The 27,873-nt window shown below is 38.3% G+C and overlaps 1 protein-coding gene and 1 pseudogene across 3 annotated transcripts in view; one reads left to right on the top strand and one right to left on the bottom strand.

The window, feature by feature from the left end:
* The window catches only part of LOC129767802 (paired box protein Pax-6-like), a 170,373-nt gene that overhangs the window by 20,864 nt on the left and 121,636 nt on the right, over window positions 1-27,873 (bottom strand). The window lies entirely within an intron of this gene.
* LOC129772248 (U4 spliceosomal RNA) lies at window positions 1,951-2,019 on the top strand (annotated as a pseudogene).

The raw sequence follows: 27,873 nt of genomic DNA, 5'->3' as shown, positions 1-27,873 counted from the left end.
CCTGTCCCAAAAAGATTTCCGAGTTTACTTGTGAAGAAATACACATTTATGTACTCTGTGCGCTGAGTACGTTTGTGCTGAAATTCATCCCTACATTGGGAATTTTTTGAAATATATTAAAAAATATATTTGATACATAGTTATCTAACCCAAAGCGAACAAAAATGATTTTAACTCAATTCAGGATATATTAGAGCTTAAACCATTGACAATTCTGACTCGCCCGCAACAAGATGGCTCATATTTGACCAATCGTATTTTAATCGTTTTTGACGTAGGACTACGTCTTCCATTTCTATACTGGGTGAAAGTTCAAAGTTTCGAAAATGAAAGCGTTACGCCGGAGCAACGAAATTTTAAACGATAATACCTCCTAAACAACATAACCAAATGGTATAATAGGCACTCCATTCGAAAGATAAAATGTCTACACGTTATATGCTTGCTACTTTTTGATCCAAAAACTTGTTTCAATAGCCCTAAAATTGCTTTCAAAACAGGCTATTGGAATCACACCAATCGGTATATAAGCAAGTGCCGCTCGCAAATCCACTCAGTTGTGATTACGCAACGATAGAGGTACGATCGCTGGAATGAATGGATGTTTCCCTAACACAAACTTCAAAACCGTGGAGCCTGGGGAAATCGGCATTGCAAAATAGATGGGTACTTTTATAATCGTTTGCGTTTTCTGCAAATTGAACTGTTTTCCTAACACAGACTTCAAAACCATGGAGCCTGAGGAAATTGGCATTGCAAAATATATGCAAGCAGTGAGTACCTTTGCACTCGTTTGCGTTTTCTGCAAATTGGAATCTTTCCCTAACAAAGATTTCAAAACCATGGAGCTTGGGGTAATCTGTATAGCAAAATAATAGCAAGCTGCGTGTACTTTTGTACTCGCTTGCGTTTCTGCAAATCGGAATGTTGCCCTAACACAGATTTCAAAACCATGGAGCCTGGGGAAATCGGCTTTGCAATATAGATGTACGACTATAACTGCGGGTACTTGTTTGCATTTTTGCAAACCGGAATACAGATTCCGAAACCAAGTAGTTGGGAAAATCGGCATTGTAGATACATGCAAGTCGGCAGTACTTTTATACCCCCATGCATTTTTACACTCCGGAACTTATTTTGCTAACACGGTCTACAAAACCGGGTACAAATGCAACGCTTTGGCTTGGTTATTCAAGACTGCATTGGAAGATATTCCTTCATGTCGCCAGCTCACTGAATTTCTACGCATACCGTTCGATGATTAGGCAAAATTTTGATAGCTATTTGCTGCGAAAACTACTATTACATTACACTACATGAATTGACCTAAATTGGGATTTGTTTGCAATTGAATTCGTAAATTGTTTCATTCATTCACTAGTTCACTAGTTCACTAGTTTTTACTTCTGGAGATGTATGGTTTTGAAGTCTGTGTTAGGGAAACATCCATTCATTCCAGCGATCGTACCTCTATCGTTGCGTAATCACAACTGATTGGATTTGCGAGCGGCACTTGCTTATATACCGATTGGTGTGATTTCAATAGCCTGTTTTGAAAGCAATTTTAGGACTATTGAAACAAGTTTTTGAATCAAAAAGTAGCAAGCTTATAACGCGTAGACATTTTATCTTTCGAAACTAAACAGCGATTTAATCAATACAGTAAAACCTGTTTTTGTGCGGTTTTTGTTATGCGAATTCGCAAATTCGCAAAGCAGGGAAACAAAAGGAAATTGAACGGTGAACGGCGTGGATTTGAGTAATTTTCTTGGGGGAAACTTTTTTTATGCGGTCCCTATCTTCCGCACAAAAAACGTTTTTGTCAAAATGTGTACCGAACACGATTTTTTAAAGCTACTGTTGTAGTTTTGCACGATTTTTTTATGCGATTTTTTTTGTGCGGTCCCTATCCCTCGCACAAAAAAAGGTTTTCCTAAAGACACAAAAGATAGCTCTGCGCAGCGGCGATATCGTACCCAATGAGGAACATCCGAGGTGCGATTATTGCTAATTGAAGAAACACAAATGATTACTAAGCCAACGGCAGCCCTACGTCAACCTTGCGGTTATATCATAGATATAACCCATCCATAGTTTGTTAACTAAGATTTTGAACGGCATCTGAAGAAGTCACATGATATCTACGTTGATATTGAAGCTATAGAAACAGTTACTAAACTGGATTAGAATAAATTTTAGAACCATCCGCTGCGATGAATCCTATTGAACAACTAAAGTTCAAATAGAAATATCAATATTGGCATATTCGTTGACAGTTATCCAGGTTTTAAATTGTTACCTAATTATGCTCCCTTTGAATTCTTCACCCTTATTACATTTGTGTGTGTTTTCCAGAATATGTTATAATGAGAGATATTACGTAGCTCAATTTAAAAAGAAGGTTACCCCGGTAACTGTTAAAACCTCGATTACACCCCAACGAACCATTGAACAGTGCATATATTTGTTGGCGCTACATCAGTCGTCAAATCAATAATAACTATGACAAACGATAATAATAAAGCTAAAATTATGGCTAAAAATTAGACTCATAAATTCAAACAGACATCAATACAGATTTTCCGGAAAAGAATGAAGATTATAAGATTTTTTCAGATCTAGAACACAGATTTTATTAGGGCAACCCTGGTCTACTTCTGGAAGTTTTGTGCAGAGTTTCTGGAAAATCGGGGAATTTTATTTAGATCGAAACCATGTCCAAATTACTTAATGAGACGGTGTGGTAGGAAATCATATTAAAGGATATAAAATATCTTGCGACAAATGTTCTGAGAGTAACAACTCATCGCTGTCTCCAACACCTGTTGAACTAAGCATAAGAGACGAAATCTTACACGAGAAACTTATGGCACTATAAGAGACTGTTTCAACGAAATGGCATATAAAAATAATAGTCAGCGTTGCATTCAGGAAAAAAAACTGTTCTTCCAGATTTTTTCAGTATTTTTTCAATATTTTTCCAGCTTTTTCATCTCTGGTCTGAAGGCAAAATGTACCAAATTTTATTCAATTTCATCCAAAATTTAATTAAAATTCATTGAACTCCAATTTCGTTTCCTGCAAACTGTCCTGTATAAATATCCGAAAAAGTCTACGAATTTACACGAGTCTGGCATCCTTGCTCGGTGCCATTCTCAGCCGTACCCTAATTGATGTTGCCTGTACCTGTCCGCGCCGTTGATTTGAATTTCTAATCCAATGACGACGTCAATACCCAATGAGCGCCGAGTTGTGTTCCCCGTGAATCGACTCGCCTTTCCGTGGCTATCGCCATCGATCAAAACCATGCCTTTTTCAGCCGGCCGGACGCGGTGGGTGTTCTCGGCGACGGTAATTATTGTCGGACCACCAATTTCGGTCGGACTCTCGGGGGCCGACTACAAATCGAAACAAATGGCCACCTCTTGCAGGGTAGAATCGGCGGCCACGGCGCGCAATTATCGCGCGCGCTTGCCTTCGGAATCCCGTGCTTCGCTATTATTGATTCAATCGAGTACAATTAGATTATTGCAGGTGATTAGAATAATTACTCGGGGGCCTTCGCGGAGAGTGCTTGCGTGTTCCGAGTAGTCCTAGGCCCCCCCCCAAAAAAAACCGACGGAGCATTGACCCAGAAGAGGCACAGTCACGCACCAGGTGCGTCGCCGGGAAGGGTTAATTTGAGAACTGGCCAGAGATCTCCATCGGCGGTGGGTTCGCTAATCGGTTCGGTGGTTCAGCGGCATTCAGAAGCTGATATTAATACTTTCCGTCTGCTACTCACCCCCTGCTGCGTTTGAGTTATTACTCAAATTAACCAGCGAGAGCACTCAATGCCCGGCTCTCGATAACCCACCACAAACCCTGAGGTAGAGGTAAATTTCCCGACACTGAATTGGAGCACCGCTCGCTTCTCGGATCAGCGGGAGTGTTTTGTCAGGACGCAAGTCGTAAATTATCTCTGTGTAACATTACCCGGAATTCAATTACTGGGAGGGGGTAATTATGATCCCGAATGAAAACCACTGTGTCTCTCTCTCTCTCTGGGGCAGAAAATCTATGCTCCTTTGTGCCGCTTGATGGCGGTCTTTCAATTATTGCCGCGCGAGTCTTGGCAGGCGCGAAAATAATCGATCGATAACCATGAATAATGATCCGCGGTCCGATTGATCCCCGGCTGTCAGTGTCGACGATATGGACGCGCAAATGTGCGCGATTGTGATTGATATTATCGGCTACGATGGGCGTCGTGATATGTGGGCTTTCGGGGGGCGAACAAAGGTACGTGGATTTACCGCTAGAGAAGTGGTGTTATCCTTTTTTCGTTGGAGTTTGAAGATTTCGGATTTAATTATTAATTTTTGGTGTACGTCTCAACGTCTCAACTACATTAGGAGCAGATAAACTCGTATCCACCAAATTCAGGAGAAATTTTAATTTACTTCACGTCTATTTTGAAGTGATCCCTTTCCCTTTCTTCTCTTTTCGTTCCATGTTTTGCAGAGAGACTCGACCTAAAATTATTTTTCCTTCCACTATATCGTCTGCCTTTTCAAGAGGTGGCGATCACTTTTCAATGCCCCCGATGATGGTCAGATCATGCGGTGGTTGCATCCGAAAAACCAAATCACACCTTCAAAACGGCTGCCTCCTTCAGAGGACGATACCCAATTGAGGAAGGAAAGCTATAACAAACATTTGCGGGATCTGACCGACATCAACCAAGGCTTCTCTTCTTGAGAGCACGAGATGAAAAAGATCTTTTCTCCCTGCCTCTCCCTACCAGTAACTTTCTTCCGCAATCAAAATCGGCTAAGTCATTCCCGTTTTTTTTTCGATTTGTAAAGAGAGCAAAAATCGGATTTCTAACTTCGAAAAACCCAAAGTTAGCGATCTTCGGCCGCTGCGGCTGTTTATGAGCAATTCACGCCGCCGCATCAGCGGGGAATTGTCGACGCGGGGTCTAGCGAGCCATCAATCATCCGGCAGTGGCAGCGGGCAGCGGTGATGATGAAGGCCGGAGGGAAGCTGTGCGATTGGAATAATAACAGTTTATCATGTTGAAGCGTTATTATCAAAATATTGTTATTGTTGTGTTACTGATTGAGTTTTTATTGATTCGTGGGCCGAGGCGATTCGGGGCGCCTAGGCATTGACTTGGGAATGAGTATCCAGAAGTGTTTGAGGAGGTTCAAGTGATGGTTGAGAGTGCACGAGATCGAGGTCCGAGAATATGTTATTAATCCATTCCGGAAAGGAACACTCTCAGGAGTGATACCATTCATACGGTTCTGTGAACGGTTTTGACACGATGACAACATGCGATTCATAGTTCAGGGTTAAACCACCGTTGAGATGAAATTATAGGGCGCTAAATGGGCCGGTAATCAAAGGATTGTGCTTTTTGAGTTCCAAGGCAGAAGTTGAGCCGGAAACAACACGTCATTCGACGGGAATGAATAGATAGAAAGGTTCTAAGTCTTTTCGATTTCAACGCTTTTTCATGTGTAGCTCAATATACCATGAGACCAATTATTTTTCTAGTATCTTGATATCTTTGAATGCTTATATTTTTTGAGTGAATACTCTCGTTGTTTGAATTAAATGAATGCGGTTGAGTGTGTATCCAACTTTTAATCTACAATTCAATGCCTTTATTTTGTTTTTCAACAAGCGAGAAGATGTATCTGTTTTGTTTAGAGGTTTTTGTTTAACTTCAAGTTTGATGTAGAGATTGCGAGCTCTAGTTGCAGGCTAAAAACAAAAAAAAAAATACAGAAAAATGATTCTGGATTTGGTTGTGTAACAATTGCCCGAATACCATTCACCCGACACACGTTTTCCGGAAGCACATTTATTTGAATGGTGAAGAAGCAATCCCGAAAAATTAGATTATAAGTTTTGCCAAGAGTCCTGATAATAAATAAGATTAATTCAATACAGCATGAGATAGCAACAAAAACGAAGAAAAGCGGAAAATGGTAATGACAAAATTTGAAAACTATACGGGAGTTTTCCGTACTACTCATTTGAGCTTAAGAGATCTTTTATACAATGATACGGGCCCCGGAAAATGTTCCGAAACTGTAATTTGACCATAAAAAATCTGAAGCATAAATGTCTCGAAAATCTGAAGAGGCACGAAAAAATGTAATTTTTCCGCTTTCAAACATGAGCCCTTCTTTCGCGTGTATTTGTTTCTAATTATTTCATTAAGAATTACCAAATGAAAATATTAGGATTGGGTGATTTTTACAAAAATATCGATCTTGACGGATCGATTTTCTAGATGGCGTAGAGATCGCTCCACTGCACAACGGTTTAGGAGATGCATTTAAGTGGAAATTAGCATTTAGAGTTCGACAATTATTCTCTAGACATAAACTGTCTTCGACAAAGTTGTTACATATAATAGAGCGCTCATTTTCATGTTATCAAAAATAGGGTGACCAAAATTGTCGATGAAATAAAAAATCTAACTTTCTTATCTTTATAGATAGAGGTAAACATAGTTCGACAATGTTGTAGTCCCAGTTATTTGAGACATCTTTGTAGAACAAAGTTTATTTTTCTATCTCTTGAAATAACTGATATAGCGTTTTTTTTTCTAAGTTACGTTAGGGTCACCATGAAAAAAAACGGTTTTTTTGCTCTAACTTTTATATTTCAAATTCTACATACAATTTGTCTTCGAAAGACTTTTAGAACATACTGATACAATCATTTTTCGATGCAGAACTTGTCAATATCTCAACTTCACTGAAAGTTATTGATATTTCTTCCCAAAAAATACGCTTTCTTCAATTGCTTGTCATTCTTTCTGGGGCAAACATAAAAAATGTTTGTTGATGAAATTTGAAAGAACAAATTTCACTCTATATAATATGTGATTTTCAAAAAAATGTTATTTTTTTTATTTGAGTAAATTAAAATTGAAATCATGAGTTTTTGGGTGAAACCCCATCAATAACTTTGAGCAGGATTAAGATATTGACGAATTGAAAATATTTAAAATCTAAAAAATAAATATCTCCCACAAAATTGTTTTTTAACTAAGTTGCATTAGGGTGACCACGAAAAAACAGTTTTTTTATTCTAACTTTTATATTTAAAATCCTACATCAAAGCTGTCTTCGTACGACTTTTAGAGCTAATGAAGAACAACATTTTGCGGTGCAGAACTTGTCAATATCTTAATCCTACTCAATGTTATTGATGGTATTTCACCCACCAACTCATGATTTCTATTTTAATTTACTCAAACACGAAAAATAACATAGTTTTGAAAATCACACATTTTGTAGAGTAAACTCTGGTCTTTCAAATGCCGCCAATAAACTTTGTTTATGTTTGGCCCAGAAAGAATGACAAACAATTGCAGAGAACTTATTTTTTGGGATGAACTATCAATAACTTTAGGTGAGGTGGAGATATTGACGAGTTCTGTATCGCAAAATGTTTGTCTCAGTATGTTCTAAAAGTCTTTCGAAGACAGTTGGTATGTAGAATTTGAAATATAAAAGTTAGAGCAAAAAAATTGTTTTTTTAATGGTGACCCCAACGCAAATTAGGAAAAAGGCGCTATATTGGTTATGTCAAAAGATAGAAAAAAACATTGTTCTACAAAGATGTCTCAAACAACTGGGACTACAACATTGTCGAACTATGTTTACCTCTATCTATAGAGATAAGAAAGTTAGATTTTTTATTTCATCGAAAATATTGGTCACCCTATTTTTGGCAACATGGAAATGGGAGCTCTATCATATGTAACAACTTTATCGAAGACAGTTTTTGTCTAGAGAATAACTGTCGAGCTCTAAATGATAATTCCCACTAAAATGCATCTCCTGGACCATTGTGCACTGATTAAATCGGTACCAGAGGATGGATCTTTGGAAAATCAAAAGCCATTTTTCCATTCATTCCTATTCATTTCCATTTTCCTATAGAAACATTAGAAGCCTTTTTTGTTCCTAAGCATTAAAGCCACATAAGCCTAGTTCTGATACTGTCAGCATTTGTACGGAAATAAATCGTAGAAAAATTAGACTGAGTTTGTCAGTAAGCTTATTGAAGCGATCCAAATATTGTCATTATGTTTATAAAATTTGTAAGTTACAAAAAGTTTTTTAACTTCGAAAAAATCGAAAGAACACAAAATCCGTTTTATCGGTTCATTCGAGTACAATGAATCGATAATCTGAATTGGTGGGAAAATACCGATCTAGGTTCGGCCAATCCTAGTAAATATCAAAACTCAATAATCTCTGAAAATTATTCATTTTTGGACAAACATGCTTCTCGTTGTTTTCGACTGTTTTCAATTTCTTATCAGGATAATCATTGCAATGATTACTCGAATGTTTCTTCCGTTCTCCATCCTGCTTACCAATTTGAATGAGGTGCTAATTTAAAAGTATATACATTACTTAGTTTTCCATTGTGGTGAACTTGTGTGAAAAACTTATTCGAATTTATCGTTCAAATAACTTTTTCTCGAATGTATTATCTGTCTATCAGAATATATATTGCAGGATTTCAATGTCTGACTTAACTTAAACTGCGATGCGCTTTAATGAATGAAAGATAGAAAGAGAGAGAGAGAGAGAGGGAGAGAAATGAATAGAAAGTGAAAGAGAAGGGGAAAGGGATGAGGGAGCAACACACACGTTTATCCAGCACAGTTGTTCAACCCGAACACTTTTTTTAATTCAAAAAGCGGTATTGGAATTCTGGATACTACTTTACCACTTTATTTTGAATATAGATTCATTACTATTCTTCCATGCACCCATAATTAATTTGTTGTTTTGCATATGTTTTCACATCCTGATTTATTACATTAAATGAGCCTAAAAATAACAGAAAATGGGCTGCTCTCCCATACTGGTACAGCATTTGTATAATATTAGGCTGTCAAAAAAGTCCTGCGGTATTTTTTTTGAATTTTCATTTGTTCATAAAATTAGTTACAATCATCTGTTTTAAGTCAAATATGCGCCGTTTTGTTCGATGACTTGTTCCCAACGAGATGCCAACTTCATAATACCCCTGTTATAGAAGCTCGCTTCCTTATTGGCAAAAAACTCGGATAGCCAATTTTCACAGGCCTCTTTTGTGGCTAACTTCTGACTACCTAGCTCGTTCGCCATGGACAAAAACAGGTAGTAGACACTTGGTGCAAGGTCCGGACTATACGGCGGATGCAAAAGAACCTCCCATCCGAGCTCCCGGAGCTTCTGGCGCGTCACCAAAGAAGTGTGTGGCCTGGCGTTGTCCTGATGGAAGACAATGCGGCCTCTGTTTATCAAAGATGGCCTCTTCTTCATGAGTGCTACCTTCAAGCGGTCCAGTTGATGGTAGTACAGGTCCGAATTGAACGTTTGGCCATAGGGAAGCAGCTCATAATAGATTATTCCTTGACAATCCCACCAAACACACAGCAGAACCTTCCTGGCCGTTAATGAGGGTTTGGCCACCGTCTGAGCCGCTTCAGCGGGCTTCGACCACGACCGTTTGCGCTTCACGTTGTCGTAAGTGACCCACTTTTCATCGCCAGTCACCATCTGCTTCAGAAACGGGTCGATTTTGTTGCGATTCAGCAGCAATTCACATGCGTCGATACGGACAAAGATGTTTTTTTGCATACATCGAGCTTCTTTGTGAATCCAAGCTTCTTCAAATGGTTAATAACGGTTTGATGACTTATCCCCAGTTCTTGGCCGATGCTACGGCTGCTACTATGCCGGTCTTTCTCGGCTAATTCAGCGATTTTGTCGCAATTTTCGACGACAGGCCTTCCGGAGCGTGGCGCATCTTCGACGACCTCTACACCAGAACGAACACGTTGAAACCATCGTTGTGCGGTGGAAATGGAAACTGTATCGGATCCATAAACTGCACAAATTTGATTGGCAGCTTGAGATGCATTTTTGCCTTTGTCATAGTAGTACTGTAAAATATGTCGGATTCTCTCTTTATTTTGCTCCATATTTGCGACACTATAACTCACGAACGACTTAACCAAACAAAACACTGTCAAGGACTTATAGCGCGCAAAAATACCTTTCCAACAAGCTATAGTATGACTCGATACAATGAATACAACTAGAACTACGCGCTTACAACGACACCTCGCGGAAATACCGCAGGCCTTTTTTGACAGCCTAATATATGTCATAGCAATATAAGAGTAGCAATATGAGAGAGCGAAACAAGAGACAAATTGCAAATAAGCACACATTAAATCTTTTCGCATACTTTGCCAAACCGAAAAGGATATAGGTGTATGTTTATGCCCTTCTATTTACTTTTCGAAAATAATATCCAAATTCATGTTATAATGTGGTGTAACATTATCACGCATTTATGCAAAAGTACCAGTGGCTATGTAGATAGCGAGGACGTGTAAAACAGCCTTGCATTCCAGCCGGCGTTGGTTCGATCCTCGCTTGACATCGTTTGGACTTTCAAGATGACGAGATGTATGCTCCCATGCATACAAACATTTTAATGTTTTTTCAATGCTAGTTTGGGTGTATCAATGTATGCGGCTTTATGGAATACAATTCCTCGTCTATTGGCCAAAAATGGCGGTTGTTGAATTATCGTTTTTTTCAGACGGTTGAATTGTTGACAGTACTTGACCGGATTGTTCCACGGAACCCAATCATTTCTGAAAATTAACCGTAAACCTCGAAAACCAGCAAGAATAGAAATGGAATGGTTATAGGCAATCCTGCTGGTCAATGATAGAATCGTATCATGCAAGTTTCACATTTGTAGCATGCTTTAAAAAATAAAAAAAAAATCTTTGGAAGCGATTTTTGATGTAATCTTTTACATTATTTCTTTAGGATGTTTGTTGCCTGAAACCGATTCCGAGGTGATATTCATTCGCTATCAAATATATTGAGGCGAGTTCCCAGTGGATATCTTAGATGAAGAAAACGGTAAGAAAGGATTCATTTCCTTCTCAATTAGCACGGTAATCATAAGAGAGAGAAAGAAAGAGAGAGAGAGAGAGAGAGAGAGAGGGGGATCGTTTTTCGGGCAAACTTTTTTTTTCGAGATGACACCAGATCTCGACGTTTCATTCATTTTTAAGTCATTTGGCATCGAAAAAAAAATCGATTATCCAAAATTGGAAGATTTTCAAGGATCAAAAAATCAAAACTTTGAGTGCTTTGAGGCACCCCTAAATCATGTCCGATTGAGCTGAAACTTTGCTCAGATCATTTTTTTGGCCAATAAACAAAATGCTTTATCGGTCGGTGGGTTTTTTTTAATTCGATGATGAATTTTTTCTCATACATCCATTGCCACCCTAATTTACATATCCTAACGTTACACTTAGGTGTCTATTCTATCAAATTCCTTTTAAAAATCCTATTCAAAATTCTTTGCGGTTGTTTGTCGGTTCTCAGCCACCACATCAAGGAACTTTCTTCATCTTATACTTGATAGCTTTGGTAGGTCGATAGTATACGTGTTTCGGTACAATCAGTTGAAGATGATTCATTAACGATTCTCTTGAGAATAATACACAAGCTGGCGATGCATTGATCGAGCATCGCAAACGTTATTCTTATTTTTTGGGTTATCGCTATGACAGTAATCGTGACGGTTTTTATCCAGTTACATGGTCACAGATAATTATATGTTTTTTCTACCATTACTTTATATTACTCATAAACAAAGCATCAAAAGTAAATTATAATCACGGCAATGCATAAAAACAACAGAAACGTATGTGTGTGATGTAAAAAATACACAAGCACCCTCCCCCAGACGACATTAAAACTAATAGTGATGCTAAGCAACTTTTGCAGTGATCTTCCTGGAAGACTGAACTGTAAATGTAGTTGAAACTACAAAAAAAACTTTTCACAAAAACAAACAATTTTCATATAAGCGCCAACAACATAAGAAGTGCAATAGGCCCTTCAATGCAAACGCTGAAAATTACAGATGGATTTATTGTGAGTCGATATTCCATAGGCCCTTTCGGAATTCGTCAGTGAGTGACCGACTTTTGCTCATTTGTTTTGAACATGGGTTTCACATTATCTGACCACTGATGGATACAAAATTATGTTCATACTTGAATTTCTTTTTTCGTGATTTTATCTCATTTCAATCTTTCATTATATAATCCGTAATTTTCATTATCCGCGATGACCTTGTCAGTCTATTCCGCGGTTCTACTGTACTTCATATATATGCCTATGTTCAAAGATATTTTGTGATCAAAAAGTTATTTTTCTTGTTATTTTTCTAAGACACTTGAAACAGTGCGTAAATATCAAAAAGAAGGACAAATGTGATATCTATTGGCAAATTTTCTTGCCAATTGACTTGACATTTGCGTAACGTCCACTCTCACTGCAGTTTTGCGTGCGTCTGTCTCTGTTCGTGTATCTTCCATTTGCCTTTACATCATTTATATATGACAGTGTTTTACCAAGTTGTGTCACCAGGCAGATAAAGTAAATTTTTATGTTGTACTCCCAATAAAGCTCATAAATTTTTTGATAGCGTACGATTAAAGTCATTCTCCAACCTAGGAATATCCAATTCACTAGATGAGTATGTTTTTGGGACCGATAGCCACAAAATATCACCCGAATCCCAAGTTCAACCCCATCCAAGTGGGTTTAAGCTCGAACAACGCTCACCGCAACGTACCGCGAACGCAGGGAATTGAGTTGTCGCGCAGGAGTCTCCCTTATCTGCTACGGTGCATTGTTGGCAGCGACCATAAATAATTCACATCGTTCGCATCGTTCGCCCCATTCATCTTAAATGTTGCCTGAAAAGCCTGATTAGAGGGCCACTTGCAGCACTTGTTTGCCCACAAGAGCATAATAGAGAAAACGAGATGAGATGCAGGCAAGCGATGCGCGAATGCGCTCCGGATTTAGTGCGGGATCGTCATGGCAAGCGCGCATTATTTAATCTTATCGGGGGATTCATGTTTAACATTGCTCGTAATGCATAAATAATTTATATTTACTCGTATTGCTGCTCCGCGTACACGTGACTGACCCCCCCTGGCTTGATATGGCGCGCTGGCTCATCCGGCCGGCCTGCCAAACGGGAAGCAGTTCATAATGCTGTTGTCTGAATAAATAATGCAGGCTGAGTGGCGGACTTCTCTCGAGGGGTAAACAATCGATCTGCTGGAGCTTGAGGCCACATGCGAGCTCCCACATCATTGGGGTCTCAATCCACTCGAGAGCTTGAGAGCTCACTCAGTCCATTTACTTTTCGGGGTTTTATCGATTACGATAAACACACTTATTCTAATTCCGGCCACAATGATCGGATCCCGGTCGGGTGGGTGACGTCAATCTGAGAGGGACCTCCCTCACGCCAAAAAAAGCAACCTTTCTGCGGGCCGTTGGATAAATAATAACAAAACGTAAGCTCGTTATTGTTCTTCACTCTTCACCTTTGCGCCTCCCCCAGCTCTTGGACCAGATCCGAAACCACCGCGTTGTTATGGTAGCGCTTGATTACGGACTCCGTGCGAGCAGCAATCATCAAACTCTCGGTTATTATAAGCGTGCTCAATTCGTTCGTTCGAATTGATCCCGCGGCTGGCCCCTCCAGCAAGCAATGTTTTCTCAAACAATACCACACCATCGAACGGAACGAATTGGATCGTTCCTCGGGTCTTGATTTGATGAGACCCTTTGAGTGGTATCCAGTGATGCTAGTTCTTACAGATTGCACCATTTTTCGTGATACATTGAATTTCACTTACTTAAATGAACCGACTAGGGGGCTGTCCACATACTACATAGACGAAAATGTCTACGCTTGTCCACTATGAGGGAGGAGTGTAAAGCATTTCCACGTGAACATGTTTAAAACATGTTGGTACAGAGAAACAAATCACCTTTATATTCAGATATAAATTAAATCTGTTCTGCATTATCGAGATTTTAAAAAAATTTCCGTCCACCTTGAGTACTCCGTGTATATCAATGAAAGGATTGACCTGTCTGTGAATGCCAGTTCGAACATCCATATTTTTCTCATACCATTGAACTTCTCCACTGTTATTTGTATTCTAAAAACAACTGAATAAGCGTATTCTTAAACATTATTTCCTAACAAACACATTAAAAAAAAGTATTATATACAGTAGGGTGCCAATGAATGCATGGGGAAAAAATCGACCCTAAAATTTCAAAAATTATTTTTTTCCATACCCTATACAAAATGTTCACCACCTCGAAAAAACACCCTATGCCAAATATCAGCTCAATCGGACTTAGGGGGGGTGGCGCAAAACGGCCAAAGTTTGAGTTTTTTGAAAATCGAGAAATCACCCAAGGGGGAGGGGGTAAAGGAAATCGAGGTGTTCGAAAAACTTTTTTGATGCCAAATGTCTTAAAACTGCATGAAACGTCGAGATCTAGTGTCATCTCGAAAATTTTTTTTTGTCAAAAACAACTCTGGGACGTTTTTTTCGGCATTTGAAACGAAAAGTATGGTTTAGGGTGGTAATAAAAATAGATATCTCGATTTTCCATTCGGTATTTGCTACGAAATGTTGATTTGCACAATAATATACCCTATGCAAAATATTAGCTCATTCGGACTTCATTTATTGGTGTCGCAGACATTAAAATTTGAGTTTTTTTGAAAATCGAAAAATCAGAAAAAAAATTTGTTTTTGAGATGACACTAGATCTCGACGTTTCATGCAATTTTAAGACATTTGGCATCAATTTTTTTTTTGAAAACCCCGATTTCCTTTACTCCCCCCTTGGATGATTTTTCGATTTTCGAAAAACTCAAACTTTGACCGCCACATCCATAATCACATCCAATGCATGATGGAAAGTGAAGGGGAGAATATTGAACTCTTTTTTACATTGCTTTCTCTTTCTGTTCCGGACGCACAAACACTGGGAGAGAGTGAAATTATTCTTCTCGCGAGTGATAAACCTCTACGCTTCGTATATTAAGAACCTGTCCATGTTCCCCCCCACTACATGTGCATTATACCCGCACCAATAAAAATGCTCTACTTTTCGGCATGTGAAATTAAACTGAAATTAAACAGTAAAAAAACATGGATAAACACATTTTTATAAAACATTTGGCCAGTTATTTCGAGAACCAGTATATTGAACTGTAAGAAAATGCTTTTAAGTTTCGAAAACATGAGTTTTTGAAGATACAATTGAAGTTTCCCTTAACATGTCCGTCTTACTCCCATCTCCCCTACCATTTCGTCTTTTTCATCTCTTGAGAGAAAAAAATATACGAGCATATTGAAAAAGCAGTACTGGGTCTCAAAAACACATTTCGAAGTACAAAGAGAAAAGAATTGTCTATAGTATTTTTATTTGGCAATCTGTGGAACATCACAGTAAGATGCACTTTGAGAATTTTTTAATATTGTCATTTCCAAGCTATTAAGGATAGCGTGAAAAAAAAACTACATTTCTCACCATTGCTTCAAAAGTGAAATTCAGAAAAAATACTTAATTTTCTTATGTGGAACTCTATACAACATTTTCCATAGCACTGGTGATAAGGCTTGAGAGCATATTTTAGAGAATACATAAATACAATAAAACCATAGAAAATCGAAAAAAAAAATTTATTAGATATTTTCGTATAAAAAAAAACAATCAAAACTTCTAAAATTCTGAAAAAAAATCGCACGTATCTAGAAAAGACGTAAGAATACATTTACATACGAATTAGAGCAGTACTAAATCTCTAAATTCCAAAAAAAGTTTTTCAAAATTTCAACATTTTTTGGAATACTTAAATTTTTGATGAAAAATTCTTTTTTTTCGATACATCATAGTAAGATGCACTTTCAGTATATTTTTACCATTTTTAATCTCGGAACTATTGAGAATGGTGCGGAATAAAGGAAAAAGTCGTTTCCCACCATAGATCCTATGGTTAACCATATAGAGGTTAAAATAAGCCCATGTTTCTTATTTGGTACCCTATACAATATTTTCAGTAGATGAGGTGATTTGGCATTTTTCACTTCCTTGCTCAGCCAGGCCCTTTAAATTAACTTTACATACGCTGGTAGCAACTTTGAAACAGAATTGTAATTTGACGTTAAATCCTAAAATTAAAGTTAAATCCTAAAATCTTGTATTTTTTTGAAATAACATCCAGTTTCATCCAGTTTTTTATATGTGTGCTTCAGTTTTACCCATTTTATGTAAAATAAATTCACCATGTATTGCTTATATCCCTCACTCACCCTTCCTATTCCATGACAAATTTTTTTTCCGACATTTATTGTTCGATCGAACCAATTTGTCTTACCTTAGATCGATCTTTCTCTTCTCACACCCTCAAATGAGTGCTATTTTTCTTTGGCTTACACTTCCAATTTCAATACGATTAGTTCGCAGTGCGTGTTACACTGTCTTTAAATTTATATAAATGTCAGATATTGTAGGTTCTTCAAGAAGATTCTGAAGTTAAGTCCAAACTACCATTACAACCACGACTGGCAATGTTCATAACAAGAAATCTTACTCGAATAGGTACATAGAGCCCGTGTGCTATACTGGCACAAATGTTATAGGTCTTCCAAATCATCCTAAAGTTTAGAAGATAATAAAGTCAATGTATTCCATTGACTTTGACTGATATTAACATAAAACCCAAGTAATCATGTTTCCGTTTAGATCACTGGAATATTGGTTCCTCATGGTCTCTTAAAGGATTTTTAGTTCTAAATAGCATTAATATTACGCATGGTCTGAACTCTCCTATTCGATGCATATTTCGAAGAAGAGAAAATGGATACTTTCCATAAAATACATAAGCTCTATAGTGTTAATTAAATAAGTATGAATACTATGGATATTTTTCCAAAAGTACATTCCCGAGCAGGAGGAAATACTTATTCTGATCTTGACACCAAAATTGGGTTCGAATAAGCCTGATGTAAGAAGTGAAATACCAAACAATACGGAAATTGGAGAGACATAGTTTTTCAATACCAATATTTTATAATTTAAAACCCAAAGTAGAGGAGATGTGTCTAAACCGCGCCTGCCGGGCAATTTGACCCGCCTAATTTTCTCGTAAACCAGCAAGAATAGAAATGCAATGGATATAGGCAATCGTGCTAGTCAATGATAGAATCCTACCATGCAAGTTTTACATTTGTAACATGCTTTAAAAAAATAAGAAAAATAATTTTCTTTGGAAGCGATTTTCGATGTAATTTTCTACACCATTTCTATAAGGTTTTTGTTGCTTGAACCCGATTCAGGGGCGATAACTGTGGGTCATATTTATTGAGTCGAGTTTCCAGTGAATATCTCAGATGAAGAAAAAGGTAAGAAAGGATTCATTTCCTTCCCAATTATGTACTTTTCCGAATCAGATTACCTTCGGGCAGTATGGCATACCCTCGATCGGGGCAATTTTCTCGCTTTCGTCCGGATAACATTCTCACGAGAGAAATAGCTTGTATGTGAGGAATTCCAGATGATTTTTTTAAATATCTCTGCATGGCACGAATAAATGTCTTCAAATGTAATCATAATGAACATAAATGAGCAAACCATCACGATATTTCAAAATTATGTTCGATAAATCACACAAACAATAGTTTTCACATACTTTGAAATGACCTCAGTATGTTTTCACAAAACTAAATGTCTTCAAAACGAAAACATGTCTTCACATTTGGCATTTATATTATGTGCTCAGAGAATGCAGGAAAACAAGAGCGCGGACTGGAGAATTAATGCACGAATACTGGGAGAACACGTTCACCAGAGAAACGGTTTCTTCACTTCGCTGGTGGACATGAAGGGAATAGATAAATGGAATCTCTCATTCATACAAGCTTTTTCTCTGAGCTTTATAGACTCTGAGAGAAACAACTCTTAGGCATATTATACTTCTGCTGGACCATTTAACACCGTATGATTGGAAATTTAGAATTTGGGCGTCTTACAAAATAAAATTCGTAGCACTTTTGTTATTCAGTATCTAGAATACAGAACGATTACAGATGACTGAGGGTTGACTAAACTACGTACTGACGTAGTTGTTGCCTAAAATTTTAAGAGCACAGTCCAGATAAATCCATTCTCGCTTAGGGGATGCGTATTTCACACTTCTCCTATATCACTGAGCTGGAACAAACTACGCAAAAACGTCAAACAGAAAGTTGATTTTTCTTATTCTCCATTCTTCGTGAGTGAGAGATAGCAACGATAGCAACAAATAGGGTCAAGAAGAAAACTAGAGCAATCAAAATTCGCGTTAGAAAAAAAATAACATAAGATTGAAGTTAGGTTCCGTGTCCCCTTGCACCTCATTTAATGTGGACATGACATGACCTAAAGAACATGGTAGGCATGAAGCAGTAAATACCGAGATTTATCAAGTTTTACCGAAATAAAACGGTGTTTTCTAGAGGTTCTAGAAGAAAAGATCCTCAAATATTTTTTCACAGCTATGTGCGAATATTGAAAAACGTCATTTTGATCTGCTCCATTGATATGAAATAAATTCAGCATCATATTTCGTCATTTTATGAATCCTATACGGAGCTTCGAAGCAAATCTTATTTATCTATCACTGGAATGGGTAAAAAAATTAGAGCCGATCTGTTGAAAATAAAACAGTTTTACACGTTCCAGTTTTTTTTTAAGAGAAATCTTCCAGTTTTTCGAAAAATATTAGTGGCAGCCCTGGTGTCAAGTGAACTGACGCCATTTTGATCACCAGTAGAGGTTTTGATGATCATAATAATAGCATCGTAAGTGCTAGAACAGTTCGTCAACGATTGGAAGCAGCGAGGCTACCCGGGCGAATCGCTAGGAAAGGGCCACTATTGAGAAAGAAGAATTTGCAGATAAGGTAATAATTTGCTCCAAGACATCGTACCTGGCAAGGAGCAGAAGGTATCGAAAAAATGGCGGAACATTCTGTAAAGCGACGAAACTTAGATAATTTTTTTTGGAAAAGAATTTCATCCTCGCTTCACGAAGTGAAACATGGTGGTGGCAATATCATGGCTTGGGGGCTGTTTTTCCTGGTATGGTACGGTTCCTATATCCCGAATTAGGAACACAATGAATGTTATCGATTACAAGGTAATTATGGAGAAGGTAATGCTTCCTTACGCAGAGCATTATATGCCTCACAAATGGCTTTTCCAGCAGGATAACGACCCCAAACATACATAGGAGCTGCTAAAATCGTGGATTGATACAGATTAAGTATCAGTTCTTCCTTGGTCAAGCCAGTCTCCAGTTCTAAGCCCGATAGAAAACCTCTGGAATGAGTTGAAGAAAAAGTTATCAGGGCAGTTTTCCTCTAACAAGGATAAACATTGGGAGAAAATGTAGGAAGAACTATATTCCATACAATTGAAAACATGTCAGGTACTGGTAGACCGTATGCCCTGAAGAGTGCTTTAATTGCTTCAGAATAATGGTGATTATACTGGGTTCTAAATGGTTTTAAGTGGAGTACTATTTTTTAATAATATGCCTCAGAAAAAATCTTTTTTGGTTTATTTTTCTGACCAGCACTGTTTATTTCCAGAGATCTGACATCGCTGCTGGCTTCTTCGATGCATTGATATGAATGGGCGATTTGGTTTTCTAGCCCGATCGATGGAAGAAGACGGGTTGAAGCAGCAATTGACCGAATTTCTCAAGTCACTAAAAACACTCCAGCTTTGGAGTGGAGAAAAGCGATAGCAAATCGTGGTGTTGTTGAAGCGCTTGGGGGAACTAATCGATTTACGCGCGAGGATGGTTGATGCGCTGATTCATGCTGCTGCTGCGTTTGGGAGATCTGCTGCACCCGATCAGATCGATCACAGCTTGTGCAGATCGTGAGTAGTGTTCCCACAAATGGCCGCATCCAATCGAATTTTCCAATCACACATCACACACTGACAGAACGCAAAACCGATTGGCTTCACGTGTCCCCGTAAAAAAAGCCAGGAAATTGAATTTCCCCCTTGCGATGTCGATGATGATGCTGATGGCGATGGCAACATGGGTTCTCGATATTATTTGCGCAAGTACGGCTCGATCGATCCGGCTAATGGCGAGCAGCTAATTGAAAGAAATATGGCAGTCACAACTTCGCCAAAACAGGGGCGGAAAAAGAAACCCAGCGAACCACAGTGGAACAGAGAAAAGACCATGGTGCTAACGGATTATCACTTTGCCTTCTCACCATCGAACCGATCGAACGAACGAACGGACGACGGTTCGATTGTTGGCTTCTTCACGCTCACGCGCTTATTGAATTGTAGGTATTGATACCCTGCCCCCGCGTCCGAAGACCCGTTCTACCTGTGGAGGGAGAGAGGCTTCCACAAGAGGGCCACATATCGACAACACGACGATGTCGATGTATGCAAATATCACGCTCACCAAATCGGAACGCAGCTAATGAAGAGAAGTTGTCGAAAAAAAGGGCGGAGAATTGCCGTGTTCGATGGATTCCTAGTTGCGGAGGTCGGCAGAGGCAACGAGCGGTAATTGAATCGGACCAAAAATGGCAGTAAAACACGGAACGTTTACCCACTGCCCCCGCCACTGCTCTCGCGAATGAATGATTCTCCTGTGCGCATCGAACTGTGACTGCTGATTCCGAATGAGTTTCCCGAGAATCGGAAAAAAGGATCGATTGGTTTCCAAAACCTCACCTCCGCAACCGATAAGAGTGACATTTCAGCATAGGTGTTAACTTTATTGGCTCGCATAATCTCATTCTTACCCTCTGTATGCCTCCCTCCCTCCTCTCGAGATTAACCATCCCTTCCACACATCTTAATTCACGTTTCCAACATAAATTTCCCGCAATCAAGATCTCGTTCGTTCGCTGTGTTTCGACCGCTTGTTGCCGTGTCCCGTCGGACCCAGAACCCCGAACCCAGGGGGCTTCTCAAGCCACGAAAGATGTTACTGATACGATAATGTGACGCGTACGCCTCAGTTCTCTCACGTTTTTAGTTCTTTTTTCTTCTGTTGTTTTGTTTTCGGTTTCGCTTTGCTGTCTCCGCGCGCCGGAGTTCCATTTCTCGTTCCGTCCTTACCGATATCAGCAGCCATCGGTTCCACCGAGCCGCAGCCGTACGAGCAGCACAAGCAGTGATTCTCATTATAATGAGAGACTTAATTCTCACATTTGTCACAATTTTACATGCATTAAAGTAATATATGCGATGGGACGGCTCTTTGGCTCTGGGAAAAAGTCTCGCACCACTATCAGCAGGAGTCTCAGACGCACACACACACACACACACACACACACACACACACACACAAGAGAGCCGCCGCCGATATCGAGATGGATGCCACTGGCTCGATGGATCGATGGATCCTGTCGATTTTGGAAGCTGGAGCCGAGCACTAGCGAAGCGACTTTGATGTGGCGGGAGTGGGAGGGTTAAAAATCACCTCCGATAAACGGAGACGTGATTGGGGCTTTAGGGGGTGATGTATGTGCAGCTAATGAACGGTAAGGTAGCACCTCTAGCGAGTCCCCTATGATAAGTGTTAGATACGTGGGAAATGTTGCTACGGGATTTGTTTGGCGAAGCATCACGAGACATGGTTTGGTTGGGTTTTATTTAATGGTTTCTTATTTTATTAATTTATAAAATTTAGATCATATAAAAATGAAATACCTAGTTTTCTTTATTCGATGAATTTTTCAGTGATTGAATTTGTCAGTTTTTTGACAACAAACTGCAATGGTGAAAAACGGAGCCGATTTCGAACTGTGGTTGAACTACATCCGGACATCCGAGGTTAATTATAACATTCAAATTATGAGTATTGTGCAAACAGCCCAGTCTTACTCCTACAATCTTACGGCTATTTGGCTGTATTATCAGGTGCTGCCAGATCTTGATAGATGTTCCTCAACAGGCAATCTAACTTGATTCCACGCGGAGATAAATATTTCCCCAAAAGACAATCACTGGACTTTAATTTGCCAGGGGGTCTCCGTAACCACATTGGTTGCGCGTTCGCTTAGTAAGCGATCGATCGTGAGTTCAAAACTCAGGGCCCTCATGGACCATCTTTGTGTTGTTACAGAATAACTAAATCCACGCAACAATCATCAGCGATGGAGATCAACAATGATCAATCAACTGTCTCCGCTGTCCGGTCTAACTGGATAATGGAAGAACAGAAGGAAAACTCTTACGCCGAAAAATGGCAACTGTGTAATGTGCTAATTATAGATATGATAAACATGTGACATGTACACGATTAAAATTCGGCTCTGTTACAGATAAAATGCTAATGAGCCTAAAATAAACAATGGAAAAAAAAAATATTTGCTCGAATGTAACATTCATCCAAAATGTGCACTTAGCTAATGTATTTTTGTACAGTATTTTACTTTTTTCCTCTATTTATTTAATTTGGTTTAAGGGAATAAGAAGTCATCACCATAGCAGTACATTTTTAAACTGCAGTCTAAATATGTTATAACTACATACATAAATCTAACTAGCCCGTGGCAACAGAACAGTATTTCATAAACGATATAATTTACTCCTTCGTTGCCTAGTCGATATAATCCTTGTCTAAAACAGCACCATTGGTTAGGGTTAAACTCCCTTGAAAAACAAGAATAGAACAGAACAGGGTTTTCTTAGGAAGACATCTATGTGGAACATAAGATTAAGATCGCGGCTAAGAGTTTTACTCGAACACCGAGATAATTTCAAATTCGACAGTTTCAGGGACGTTGGAATGAAACTGATTGCTGTGGCAATTGCTGCCTACAACCAGATATGTTAACATTTCTGATTTTTCAGGATTTCCCAGACTTTTTTTCGCGTTCCCTGATATCCTGACAAAAAATCAATTTCATCTGGTTTTTTGAAAAATGATCCTGATTTCTTCTGATTTTTGTACTTTTTAGTTTATCAGAACGAAAAACATCCGTAAAACTATACTGGGATCCCTGTCAATGTTTTCCTAATTAGATATGAGAACTGTCATAATAATAGTGCTCCCTTGGCCGAGTGGTTAGCGTCATAACTAATATGCCGGGTGTTCGGGTTCGATTCCCGTTCTGGTCGGGGGAATTTTTCGTCAAAGAAATTTCCTCCGACTTGCACTGTGATCACGCGTATTCTAGAGCTTGCCACTCAGAATGCATTCAAGGCGTGTTACTTGGCATAGAAATCTCAACTAAGTACTAATAAAAATGACGCAAGTAATACTACGTTGAGACGGCGAAGTTCCTCTAGGAACGTTAGTGCCATTGAAGAAGAAGAAGAAGAAGAACATAATAGCTCTCCGGTCCGCACATTTGTGATGCTTACAGCTTGCATTAAATCGAATCCTCCTGATAAAAAACTGTACCAAACTTTTTATCGATATGTATGATCGTTGCATATCGACGGAATATGCTTTTCCAGAGTGAACATCCCGAATTATTTTCACTATTCGCAAATATTTCGAGGCGTTTTGAAACTGTGCTAGATAATTTCATGAGCCCAGAATATTTGTCGAATTTAAGAAATAATAACGAGATTGCGTTTGAGGAACAATATTACCTTGTATGATGTGTATCCAGGAGTTGCCGCAAATATATTGATGATGAAATACTTTTCAGAGTTTAATATTACTCAATGGATTTTTTTTAATTCGAAGTTAATAGAATAAGATGTAATAAAATATTTGCTCGTCAGATTCAAAGTGGAATCAGTTTTAAAAAACATAAAACAAAAATTAAAAACATTCAAAAATTCATTCATTGCTGATATGCTCCCCTCATTTGATGAATAAAGATTCATTCCATAGTATGAACGATGAATCAAACGACATTATGAATATTTATTTCTTCACAATTCACTGTAGTAATTCTGTAGGTTTTTGAGAAAATATATTAAATATATAATATATATAAAATATATAAATTATGTAAATTAATTTACAGTTATTTAAAAAAAATATTGTTGTAAATTGATGCAAATGAAGTCCGAATGAGCTATGTTCTGAATGAAAAATCGAGATAACTATTTTTATTGTCACCCAAAACCATACGTTTCGTCTCCTATTCCGAAAAAAACTAAGTTTCAGAGTGTCCAATTTTGACAAAAATTTTTTTTTCGAGATAACACTAGATCTCGATGGTTCATGCAATTTGAGAGACATTTGACATCAAATTTTTTTTTCGAAGATCCCGATTTCCTTTACTCCCCCCTTGGGTGATTTTTCGATTTTCAAAAAAAACTCAAACTTTGATCGCGTTGCGCCACTCTCCCTTAAGTCCGGTTGAGCTGAAATTTAGCATAGGGTGTTTTTTCGAGGTGGTGAACATTTTTTATGTGAGAACTTTTTTCAAATTCGAGATGACCACTTTCATTGGCACCCTATAGTTTGGCACTAATATGGTACTAATATAGTTTTTTATGTAGAATCGCAAGAAGATTTCATTTTTCATATTACTTTTTCTGGAATGGTTACATTCTCGCAATGTATTGACATTTCATAGATTTTTCAAAATCCAAATCTTTATTTTGGTGAGACTTTTTCACGATGTATTCAAAACATTATTTTTAAAAATAGTTTATTGATTTCCCAACAACCTTTGCGCTCGCGAGAAGGTTCGCTATTTTGTTTCTCATTTGAAGGAAAGATCCGCAGAACGAAATCGAATGCTGTGTGATGGCATGCTCAATCAATAAGGAGGGTTGAGGAAGGTATGAATCGGTTGAAGACAATGAATTATAAGCGATATTGGATCAAGATCCGTGTCAGTCGCTAGAGGGACTTGGTAGATGTTTGGTGGTGACCAGGGCCATACACTCCAATTTACACATCGTCACTCAATAATGAGCCTTTCGCCTTTCAATATGCTGCCAGCTCGTGCAGACTGAAAATAGTGTTACTCTCTGTTCACGCTCAATAAAGAGAATATCTCTTCATCTCTTCACAGTCTCGTTTCACTTCACGTCCATTTCTTTAAATCTTTACACCGAAGCGAAACTATCAAATTCTGAAATGAAAATGAAAGGTTTTTTATGAGAGGTGTCTTATTTTGAATGAAAATTTCGCTGGAGCTCGAACCGTATTCACTGAAACTAATGGAAATGACGATGTGAAAAAATGTGCTGAATACTAGCAAGCGTAATCGATTCTCGGCGCTGGTTGTAAGACTAATATGCCCTTATATGCATCTTTTAATTCCACTTTTTTGAAAGACAGTCCGGGAAAATCCACTTTGGAGAAATGAAATCGAATGAAACTTTCAATTGAAAGCAGTCATCGTCCTTCCAGATGTGAAACTGAAAGCGACATAAAGCCCATTCAAATGATAATGAATAGGGCGTTAAGTGAAAGCGTCTGCTTGCACATTCAAATGAAACGAAACGAAATTGAAGAATCGATGCTTCAGTATGTGTAGTGGATACACACAATCGAAATACACACACAATCGGAATTGAAATTGACTGAAGAGAAAGGAAGAAGTAAAAAAGTCATTTTCATCTTTTTGGTTTCGAAATTGTAAAGCCCTGGTGGTGACTCAGCAAGCCATATCATTGCTTCTGAATTCTTTAGAACTTACTTGCATACCCAATATTTAGAATTTGTACTAGAAAAAATAAAATTTAAATCCGCATTACAGAATTTTTAATCGAGTTCCCGTCCGTGGTTTTCAATTAGTGATGTGTATTCAGAATCAGGTGAATGGTGTGACTATAGTTTATCATTAGATGAAATTTGAATTCGTGTCGTCATTCTTCATCGACTCGGGCAAATTGGAGATATAAAATTAGAAGGGTGGTGTCCACGACACGATCGCATTGGTAATATGGGTAATTATTGTCGACAAGAACAAGCTTATATAAAATTAAGAATAAAATCTTGAGTACAACAAATTTCCACCTTCAATTTTCCACTGAATAACGCAGCACTTACCGCTGGAAAATACCTTCTTCACATCCGACTTCAAATGCGCAGTTTAATGACGCTTCTAACCTGGAAACAATACTCAAATCCACAAAAAAATAAATGATCGCTCAAAAACAACAAACACTAATAAGTTATAAAACACTCCTGAATTTCAGCAAACTTTCTCCCGGAAATAAAATATTAAAATCACTAGCTGACCCGGCAAACGTTGTTCTGCCATATGAATTATTTCTAGAGAATAGTGTGGTTGATAAAAAAATAACGAAAAAAGTGTAAGCGAGTTTGTGTACCGGTAAGTTTCGTCGATTTTACAACAGATGGCGTAACTTGATTGTTACTCCAGTGAATCAAATTTCCAGACATTCGTTGGAAAGCTACTCTGCCCATGTTTGTATAGTCAAAATGAACAAAATCGATTTTTTCGTCGTTTTGCATTCTACGCAATGTAATACGTTTGCTCAACATGCAAACAAACATTTTTTGTTCGAAAACATTTGAGCAATTTTGAAAACACGTTTCCGAAAAACACTGTTCACTGTTTGTCCGCATAACAGACGTAGTTCCATACAGCTTTCATACATCGTTCGAAAATCAACAATTATCAGTATTATGTGCTATAAGCTAAATCTACATTTGAATCACATTCTTTGTAGAGACCAAACATGCCAGTCACGATAGTGTTTTATCATTTAGTGTTTCCTAATAGATGAATATAAGAATCCATTGAAACACTGCTCATATAATTACTATTTTCTGTACACTGCACTGCGATGAACAAAGAGGAGCAATTGTGTTTTTCAATGTTATAATTACCTAAATTTCTACATTTGAAGCTTCAAGTAGATAATGAAACAATCAGATCAGTAGTAAAACTAAAATAATACTGGTTGTCATTATAACTCCTCGGATTCGACATCGTATTATCCCACGTACTCAGTGTTTACTCTTACCGTTGGTGTAAGTCGCTCCACCATCTTTATGCGATTGATCGTGATATCGGTATATCATGTTGCTAAAATTACCAACATTCCAGATTGCCTTTACAAATTCAATTATTTGAAAAAAGCACGAACCATGATAAGTCATATCCTAGAGTATTCAGGAAAAAAAAGTACTATCATAGACTCTACACAAATCCAGACCTTTTCCAGACATTTCACTAAATTTCTTCCAAGCCTTTTTTGATTTCACCTGATAACAACTGAAACTACCGACGGAGACGTTTGACTATCATCAGAAATGTAAATACTAACGCTACAGATAGAGCAACCTGGTGATTACGTCTCCTATTTATGCAAACATGGGCAGTACTGTCATTGCGCGTCTTCTTCAGTATATGTCAAAGAGTTGAAGCGTAAACAAAATAGTTTTTTGCCACTTAGAATATGTCGAATTTCGTACCAACGAGGGTGTTTTTGCGGGGAGTGTTACTTCATTACTTCAATATGAACAAAAAAACTGCGGAAAGTCATCGCATTTTGGTGTAAGTTTATGGTGACCATGCTCCAACTGAGCGAACGTGTCAGACGTGGTTTGCACGGTTTCAAAGTGGTAATTTTGACTGAGAAGACGAAGAACGTTCCAGACCGCCAAAAAAGTTTGAAGATGAAGAATTGAAGGCTTTACTCGCTCAAGATCCGTCACAAACGCAACAAGTACTTGCAGATACACTTGGAGTAGCTCCGCAAACCAATGGGAATGACCCGAATGATAGGACATTGGGTGCCGTATGAATTGAAACCACGACACGTCAAACGCCGTTTTTTACGTGCGAACAACTGCTCCAACGGCATGAAAGAAAGGGATTTTTTCGCATCGAATCGTTACTGACGATGAAAAGTGGGTTCATTACGACAATCCTAAACGCCGGGCAACGTATGGACGGCCGCGCGGAATATTCACGGCCAGAAGGTTATGCTGTCTATTTGGTGGGACCAGC

The sequence above is a fragment of the Toxorhynchites rutilus genome, chromosome 2 (assembly GCF_029784135.1).
Source record: "Toxorhynchites rutilus septentrionalis strain SRP chromosome 2, ASM2978413v1, whole genome shotgun sequence".
Classification (NCBI taxonomy): domain Eukaryota; kingdom Metazoa; phylum Arthropoda; class Insecta; order Diptera; family Culicidae; genus Toxorhynchites; species Toxorhynchites rutilus.
This window is presented reverse-complemented; position numbering and strand designations above follow the sequence as displayed.